This window comes from Saccopteryx leptura, chromosome 1, assembly GCF_036850995.1.
Source record: "Saccopteryx leptura isolate mSacLep1 chromosome 1, mSacLep1_pri_phased_curated, whole genome shotgun sequence".
NCBI lineage: Eukaryota > Metazoa > Chordata > Mammalia > Chiroptera > Emballonuridae > Saccopteryx > Saccopteryx leptura.
The window spans coordinates 145,421,923-145,431,089 of NC_089503.1; the positions used below are offsets into that span (position 1 = coordinate 145,421,923).

The 9,167-nt window shown below is 44.3% G+C and overlaps 1 protein-coding gene across 1 annotated transcript in view; it reads right to left on the reverse strand.

Moving 5' to 3' along the window:
- The window catches only part of ZNF366 (zinc finger protein 366), a 65,818-nt gene extending 63,329 nt beyond the window's left edge, over nt 1–2,489 (reverse strand). The window contains exon 1 of the mRNA XM_066376914.1: nt 2,412–2,489. The gene's annotated coding sequence lies outside the window, so the exon portion shown is untranslated. The remainder of the gene's footprint in view (nt 1–2,411) is intronic.
- Nucleotides 2,490–9,167: the final 6,678 nt, after the last annotated feature.

Genomic DNA, 9,167 nt, shown 5'->3' on the forward strand with positions numbered 1-9,167 from the left:
ATTGTAATTCAAACCTAAATTTTTGTTTCAACGAAGCCTGTGTTTTTGATATTCTGAGTCACGTTTCAGCACACAGACTTACAGGACACAGCCTAACAACATTTATATGACAAATTTATAATTTATTTAGTTTTATTTGTACAATTTTGGCACAAATTAGTTAATAAAATCTTCTGTTTGTCAGATTCTAGATCATTCCAAGCTGGAGTTCCCCTAATGATATCACAAAAGAGCCTCTGATGACCCCAAAGAAAAATCACACCCTGGAAGTTTCTCTCCTTGGATGCCAGCTCTCTCCTTGGACTTGAGTGGAGACAGATCAGTACTAACCAGACTAAACATGTCAATGGCTTTTTTCTTTAGGTAGCTGAAAATTTTTTGCCTCCATCAAATATTCTTATGGTGATGACTTAACTTGAATGGAATTATGAGTGCACAGTGCAATCCACAGTACAAACACTATAGAGATGTTCACCTGAAACCTATGTACTCATATTGATCAATGCCACCCTGTTAAATTTAATTTCTAAATTATAAAAAGACCAAAAAAAAAAAAGGGAACATGTTGATTATTTTTTTTCTTTAGAAGAAAAGAACACGCCCTGCGCTCCTTGACCGGAGGCCGCAGTGAAGACCCCTGGAGCGGGGGCTGCGCAACGTAACGCGGGGGATCACCTCCCGCCTCCCTCGTCTTTAGTCAGTGTGACTCTGTGGGCAGTTTTTCTTTTTTATATTGTGTTGCATCTGATTTTTTAATTCAATAACCAAAACTGGAGAGCATCCTGTGATGTTGTTTTAATTGGGCACAAAATTAAATACGTTATCAAGGAAAAGTGAAACTGAAAGAAGCAAGTAAAGAAAGAACCCAGCCCTGGGCTTTCTATGGGGGTCACAGTTGCTGATAAAAGATGCCAAGTACCCAACCCAATCGTTCCTGCGACCTTTTGACCAGAAGAACTATGAAATGGGTGACGGGTCGGTGGCAGGGGAGCTGGAAACCACTTCCAACTGCGAATAGAATGATTTTGCATCCTCAAGCAAGCAACCGTTAATCATGTCTCTTTTATGTTGCTCATTTTATAGTGCTCCTAAGGGAAGTCTCTTGAAAAAAGAGAGAGAGAGAAAAAAAGAAGCCTACTAATGAAACAAAATCTACGTAACAGTCTAGCTCTATCATATTTTCTCACTCTCCTTAAGATTATGGCTCAGTTTTGAATAAAGATTAATTACTTGATTGTGGTTAATGTATAGTCTGGCCAAATTAATTTATAAATGAGAGACTGGCTATTTTCATTACACTCTTCACATCTCAAGTGATTCAACCAGTATATTTCATAGAAATGAATATAAAGAAAACTCTTCACGGTTTTTGTCCTTCACCCATTCAATACTTCTTTGAATTAAATGATTAATACTAGTAAATTTACACAGTCTTTCCAAGGGACCTTGCTGGCCTATTTATGATAATGTGATCTTGCCTCCCTTGTGGCTTTCCATTGAGAATTCTTGGTAACATCCTTTCTGACAAATTTAATCAAAAACAATTTAGACTTTCAAAAACAAGTTGTATATTTTTAAGCTTGATTAGTTTGTTGTGTCCTATTCTGTTTGGAAAACGAGGCTCTGGGTGAATGTTTTTCAATTATATCTACACCTTAGTTTTCCACTCCCACTGATACAAGTGATCAATCTCAATCCTCTTATTCCTGTTGCATGCTATTTTCAAAAACTAAAGCTACATGCCCCCAAACCTTTGTCTTCTTTTGTGTGGCAGATGACATTTTCCATTGACAGTAGATAATAAATTTACACTCAACCCACATGTGGAGCATGAACACACAAGCATCACCCCCCAAACACACACAGACAGTATAATTCAAAGTGATATTCCCTTCTTTTTTTCCCTCCTACCTCAGTGGTAGAGAATAACAGTCATAAATTAATATTTCTCTTTTGGAGGAGGCTGAGTGGAAACAAAAGAACAAGAGAAGTACACCTCAATCTAGACAACAGGTAACAAAAGCCCCAAAGCAAACCACAGTTCTTAGCAGACACCCTGAGAAGCTTCCCAAGACAGAGCACTGAGGAGTTGAATTCTCCAGCGACACACATCACACACTCCAGTGGCTCCTGGTTAGCCCAGCCATACTATCTATGCAAAATTCAAATTTAACTCGATGTCCTCTTTTAGCCCCAAAGCAATTCCGTTTCCAGTTCTGCTAGCCTCAGCTCTGCAGTACATCAGTATTCTTTTTTTAAAAAGGTATAAGCTTAGATTCTGGGTCATCCATCAGTCAAACCCTTGGACTGAGGATTACACCAGGAAGGCATTTTCTGTTGAAGAGCCCCGTGGCAGTCTCCATCCCAGGGACACTGAAATGGCAGCAGAAGCGATTGCATGGGTAACTTACCAGCTCCTGAGTCTGAGTGGCTGCAGCAGCCCCGTGCTTTACCTGATCCCTTGCTCTCTCTGTGCCTCTCCCTCTCTCTCTCCCTCTTTCTCTGTGTACAGATTGCAGGGAACTTAAAGAACTTGCAGGGACAGTGTTTCAAATGACTTAAGAAAGAGAACAGGAACAATACTTCGTTCTCTTTTTCTCAGATGAGTACCTTCGGGAAGAAGGAAGGAAGGGAGGGGAGAGGGAGGAAGTCAACAACCCTTTGCTTTCCTGAAAAAAAATAAGGAAACAGAAGATAGACATCTCATTTTCTCTTAAACAAAATGTTGGAAGGGGCAAAAAAAAAAAAAATCTTTGAAAAAAGGAATTCCTCAAAAATTCTCTCTGCCTTGGGAGCTTTAAAGAGATGAAAAGCCTTACTGGCCTGGTCTGTCCAAACAAATGGTGTTCCAGAAAGACAGGCTCCCTGAGCTTGCAGACTCGTATCTGGTTTGCAGAACTGACAAGGCCAAAAGGGAACAAATCATGTCGTGTTAATTCTGAGCGAAGGAAGGTTTGGTCTGTTGTGCTAACGGAGTCAAACCTGCAGCCTGTTCGAGCCAGAGGTGGCCGGCCAGCAGACGGGCCGTGGGGCTCTCCCTGGGCCCGTGAGACACCGGCACTGCTGCAGTCCCTCCGCCTGACTCCAGAGCCTCAGGGTTCCTCCACGGTCGGATAGCACATTCATGCACTGGTCACTGAGTTTTATATCACGGACTGAACCAACCTTCCATCTTTGCTAATGCTTAAGAAATAAAAACATAAAGCAACTTACCACAGTGGTGCTAGACATAGTTTCCTCAGACGTGTTGTTTATATTGTTCTTTACATTCTTAAGGTTTCTTGGGTTCACAGAACACTGAAGCAGTCTAGGTCTTAGAGCAGTCAGCCACAGTTTTTAAAAAGCGGTGGGGAGGCTGAATAGGAGAGAAAATGGAGAGAATTTTCTTTACCAAGTTAGGGGTAATTGGGAGTTCAATGGGCAGGCCTGGGCTCTGTTTACGGTTAGGCACTTAAGAATAAGCCTGGCTTCAAATTCTCTGAGTTGTGCTGTGTGTCTTATGACCTTCATTCATTTGGTTAAGACCATTTTCACTGTGAACAGAAACCAGCAGTTACGTGGACCTTTGTGGTAGCAAAAGAAAAACCAGCTCTAAGGTAGTTCCTTATTTCACTCAATTGTGAAAAGGGGGGGTGGTGGAGAATTACACCTGATCACAAAAAACAATTAAAACCTGGCTTGTGGTGATGCAGTGGGTAAAGCTTCAACCTGAAATCCTAAGGTCACCAGTTCGAAACCCTGGTTTTGCCTGGTCAAGGCATATAGGACAAGCAATCAATGCACAACTAAAGTAAAGCAACTATGAGATGATACTTTTAGTTCCACTTCCTCCACTCACTGTAAAATCAATTAATAAAATCTTTTTAAAAAAAGCTATTAAAGTGGCTCTGGCTGGTTGGCTCAGCAGTAGAGTGACTCCTCATCATGTGGAAGTCCTGGGTTTGATTCCCGGTCAGGGCACACAGGAGAAGCGACCATCTGCTTCTCCACCCCCTCTTCTCTCTCTCTCTCTCTCTCTCTCTCTCTCTCTCTCTCTCTCTCTTCCCCTCCTGCAACTATGGCTCATTTTGGAGCAAGTTTTCACCGGGCGCTGAGGATAGCTCTGTGGCCTTGCCTCAGGTACTGAAATAGCTCAGTTGCCGAGCAATGGAGCAACAGCCCCAGATGGGCAGAGCATCAACCTGTAGGGGGCTTGCTGGGTGGATCCTGGTTGGGCACATTTGGGAGTCTGTCTTTGCCTCCCTGCCTCCCACCTCTCACTTCATAATAATAATAATAATAAAAGCAATTAAAGTGAAAGGGAAAGAGTGACTCTGATTCAATCTGTCTGAAGGATTATTGGGGATTCTATGAACTATAAGATTATTCTTTTATCCAAACAGTTTCCTCCCTCATTATCTATCTATCTATCATCTATCTACCTGTCTATCATCTATCTATCTATCTATCTATCATCTATCATCTTTCTAATCTGTGCATCAGAGAGAACAAAGATATTGTGATTAGGTAGGTTTGCAAGAGCCAGGACAGTGTTATTCTTTACATTTCCCATGGCACCAATACAGGCACAACCCCTGGTTTCTGGCATGAGGTGATCCCATCCCACCTACAGATGAGAAAGCTGATGCCCAGAGAAGAGTCCCCACGGTTTGCTCAAGGTCACACAGGTCCGTGGAGAAAACAAAATGCTCATCTCTCTCCTGCTGCAGCTCTGGTGCTCTTTGCCCTCTGCTGGCCTTCCCCTATAGCCTGCCTCGTACACGTGGGAAGGAAAATGAAAATGAGAATCTGAGAAAGCAAGAGAGGAGCAGGAGAGAATGGAGTGGACGGGGGAAGGAACAGAAAGCGATCCTTTTGAAGGAGTGGCAATTCGGGGCCACCCCTGAGTGATGGTGAGGGTGGAAGCACATCAGGGAAGTGCTGCTGAAACGCACCATAGACAGTGGAAGTAGGTGGGAGTGAGGGGCGGGGGAGGGCAAGCAGGGAGAGGCTGCCCTAGGTTCTGTGGCATCACCAGCACAGACCAGGAGGGGACGTGAGGAACAAAGCCGCTCAGGCTACAAACTCCTTGCAGGACTGAAAAGTCTCAGATGGCCTGAAGAGTCAGTGACAGCAGCATGCAGCCCTTTCCGTGTTTTCATTCCTCCTGTAGCCTCGGGCAAGGCCAAGCTGAGCACCAGGAGCCCAGGCAGAATCCAGAGGATTTCCCTTTTAAGTCTGCAGAATGTGGGGACTGTCACGTTGAGGCATGTTGTTTTTTCCCAGCCCGCTGGCCCGCCCAAAGAAGGCCTGGATGGGGACATGTGCCATCTGAGCTGCACAGCTTTGATGTAATGAAGTGGCATCCGGCCGGTGGCAATCTGGAGACATCACCTCTGGAAACACTGGAAGGGATTTCTCGTGTTTTTGAAATGCGACTGTGAAGCAGCATGGGTCTTAGATATATATGTCAGCCACAGTTTTTCAAAGGGGATTCTCAGCCTTGCCTGTGCCAAGCTATTCCATTCATACTTTCCATTGCAAACTGGCTTCTCCCTCTTTCCCTGCTCTGCCAGTCACATGAAAAGTCATCCTCTAAACAATGCCAAGTCACCCGCTGGGTGTCTAGAAGCGAAAATTCCTATTATGACCCTCCCACTAGGTTTCACAGGAGAGATTTCTAATCAGGCCACTCAAACAGGTGAAGTTTACTGTTCAGCCACCTCGTGGCTTATTCAGATTCTGACTGAGCGTGGAGGAAATGGATGTTTGCACTGCAGGCAACGGAGGAACCCACGTGTAGAAATGGAACACAGCCATGTTCCTCTTTCCAACAGGTAAGCCACACATCGCACTGGATATTAGAGATAATCTGAGTAGAAGGAGAGAGCTACAAGATCGTGGGACTGGATCAGGAGATAAGGAGAAACACGAAGGTGTAAAATTTGGGGCAACCAAATCACTGACCTGACTCAGAACCACAGAAATATAAGCTGTACTCAAAATGGCTTCTCACTTCTGAAGCATCCAAAGTGGTACTTGTCCAGCTTCTGGTTGTCCAGAACTCTAGAGCTGTTTATTTCATGACTGAGTTAATCCCTGATCATGGCAGGTGGTAGAGTGAGGGTAGATTGAAATATATCGTATGCTCAGAAAAGTGTACAAAAAAATAAGTGTACTTTTCAGTGACCTTTCACAAAATGAATACATCCGAGTAACAGAAACAGAACAGAATATCCCCTGCGGCACTCTAGCCACTAGCAGTGGTTCTCAACCTTTCTAATGCCGTGACCCTGCAATACAGTTCCTCATGTTGCGGTGACCCCAAACCAAAAAATAATTTTGGTGGCTACTTCATAACTGTAATTTTGCTACAGTATTTTCAGGAATGTAAATAGCTGATATGCATTATGTATTTTCCGATGGCTTTAGGCGACCCCGCCGGGGTCGCGACCCACAGGTTGAGAACCGCTGCACTACAGGATCCTAACTCCTACACCAGACTTAGATGTATATTACCTGGAATGAAATTTACATAAAATGGCATCTAATTGTACTTTAAAATTATTTATTTATTTATTTATTCATTCATTCATTCATTTTAGAGACGAGGAAGAGTGAGAGAGGGAGGGAAGAAGGGAGAGAGACAGAGAGAGAGAAAGAAGGGGGGAGGAGCAGGAAGCATCAACTCCCATATGTGCCTTGACCAGGCAAGCCAGGGGTTTTGAACTGGTGACCTCAGCATTCCAGGTCGATGCTTTATCCACTGTGCCACCACAGGTCAGGCCTGATTGTACTTTTTCTGAATTTCTTTGCCTCAATATTATGTCTGTGAGAATCGCCCCTGTTGTTGAGTGCAGTTGGAGTTCATTCACTCTTGTCGCTGGAGAATATTTCATTCTGTGACTATCACAATTTCTGCATCTACTTTACTGAAGTTGGATGTTTGGGTTGTTTCTAGTTCGAGGCTTTTCAAATGGGCAGCCAGGAACACTTCTGTTCTTGCCAGATGTCTCCTCAAGTCTGATGCACAGCTCACCTCGCCAGGAAGACTGTCCACTCCAGGGATTCACAGCATTTTTACTGGTTTCCTTTGACAAACATTTCCTCTCGCATGGATGCATGGCATACATGGATTTTTTAAAATTGAAATGACTTTGGTTTGAGGGCATAGTGATGCCACTGGACACACTGGCAGAGTCCCTGGGGAGTGTTGGGTGGAGTTGGGACCCTAGGTCTCACTGCCGGCTGCAACCAGAAGATGCCAGTTCCTGCTGCTCTGAGCCACGCTCCATCAACCCCCATACTCTCTTGCAGAGTCTGCGGACAGTGGGCCTCTCTTTCCTCCTCTGGACTTCTTGCAGACAGGCTAAGTTTCATTACATTAATGTGCACAAAAGATGGCCAACTCTCAGGCCTGAAACTGCTTTGACACTTCCTTTGTTTCTTTGATTTATTCTCTTCATCTTGCCAAACCTCAATATCTTCCAAGTCCCAACCCTCAAAACATGAGAATACTCCTTTCTTCCATTTTAGCTGCCTTTTTTCTTTTTCTTTTTTTACCATGAAAAAAATAATACGAAGAATTTATTTAAATAAGTTGTTGAAGAAAGTCTGTTTCATGAATCCAGTTTCCTCATTTGACAGTGGGGAAATAACAGTACACTATTTTTCACAGCGTTGGGAGTAAAGAATAAGAATAACTAACATTTTTCACATACTTACCAAGTGTCAGGCACTGTTCTGAAGACTCCACATGCTATAGCTTATTTAATCATCACAGTGGCCTGTGCAGAAGCTGCCAGTGCTGTCTTAGAGCCATCCTTTTTAAATTTTTTTTATTTTTCTGCAGTGAGAAGTGGGGAGGCAGACAGATAGACTCCCACATGTGCCCAACCAGGATCCACCTGGCATGCCCACTAGGGGGTGAGATGCTCTGTCCATCTGGGACGTTTCTCCATTGCAACCAGAGCCATTCTATCACCTGAGGCAGAGTCCATGGAACCATCCTCAGCGCCCGGGGCCAACTTTGCTCCAGTGGAGCCTTGGTTGCGGGAGGGAAAGAGAGACAGAGAGAAAGGAGAGGGGGAAGGGTGGAGAAGTAGATGAGTGCTTCTCCTGTGTGCCCTGACCAGGAATCGAACCCGGGACTTCCACATGCCAGGCTGATGCTCTACCGCTGAGCCAACCAGCCAGGGCCTTAGTATTGTCTTTCACCTCTGCTTCTTTATAGATGAGGGAACTGAAGCATGGAGAAGTTATGCTACTTTCCCAATGTCACACAATTAGTAAAATTTCAAACCCAAGGAATTCTGGCTCAGAGCCCTACCTTTTCACCCTGAAGCTAACTTGCCCTGCCCTCTAAACAAACATCACTTGTCACACAGTAAATGCAATACGTGGACCCTCAAATCAGAGAACTACAGTTTTCATAATACAAAAGTTAAAGATGTATGGCACGGAGGCTCATTTTGCAACCATTTAGTGCCCACGTCTAATGGACCAGAAGGCTACGTGTGGTTAATGTGCTTCTGCCTTTTCCTGCCTGGTGGAGGAGAGACACATTAAACAAATCCTACCTGAATACCTAAGCAATTGTGGTCAGTGATCTGAAGAGGAAATCTGGGAGTTAAGATAGCTCACAGACCTGGCCAGATAGCTTGATTGATTAGAGCTTCATCTGGAAGTGCCAATATTGCCCGTTTGATCCCTGGTCAGGGCACGTACAGGAACAGATCGATGTTCCTGTCTCTCTCTCTCTCTCCCTCCTTCTCTCTCACTAAAATCAATGAATTAAAATTTAAAAAAAAAATGAAAGAGAAAGAGAGAGCTTACAGTCAAGTACCAAATCTAGACAAAAGGTCAGAAAAGATCTTCCTGACTGAGCGATGGTGGAGCAGTGGATAGAGCTGAGAGCCCCTATTCAATATCCTGAGGTCACAGGATAGAGCACAGGCTCATCAGCTTGATCATGGTCTTGCCAGCTTAAGCACAGGGTTGCCGGCTTGAGCGTGGGATTATCAACATGTTCCCAGGGACTCTGGCTTAAGCAAGGAGTCAATGACTCGGCTTGAGCCCCTCCATCCCGTCAAGGCATGTGTGAAAGCAGTCAATAAACAACTAAGGTGAAGCAACAATAAGTGATGTTTCTCATCTTCTCCCTTCCCTTTCTGCCTCTCCTCCCCCCT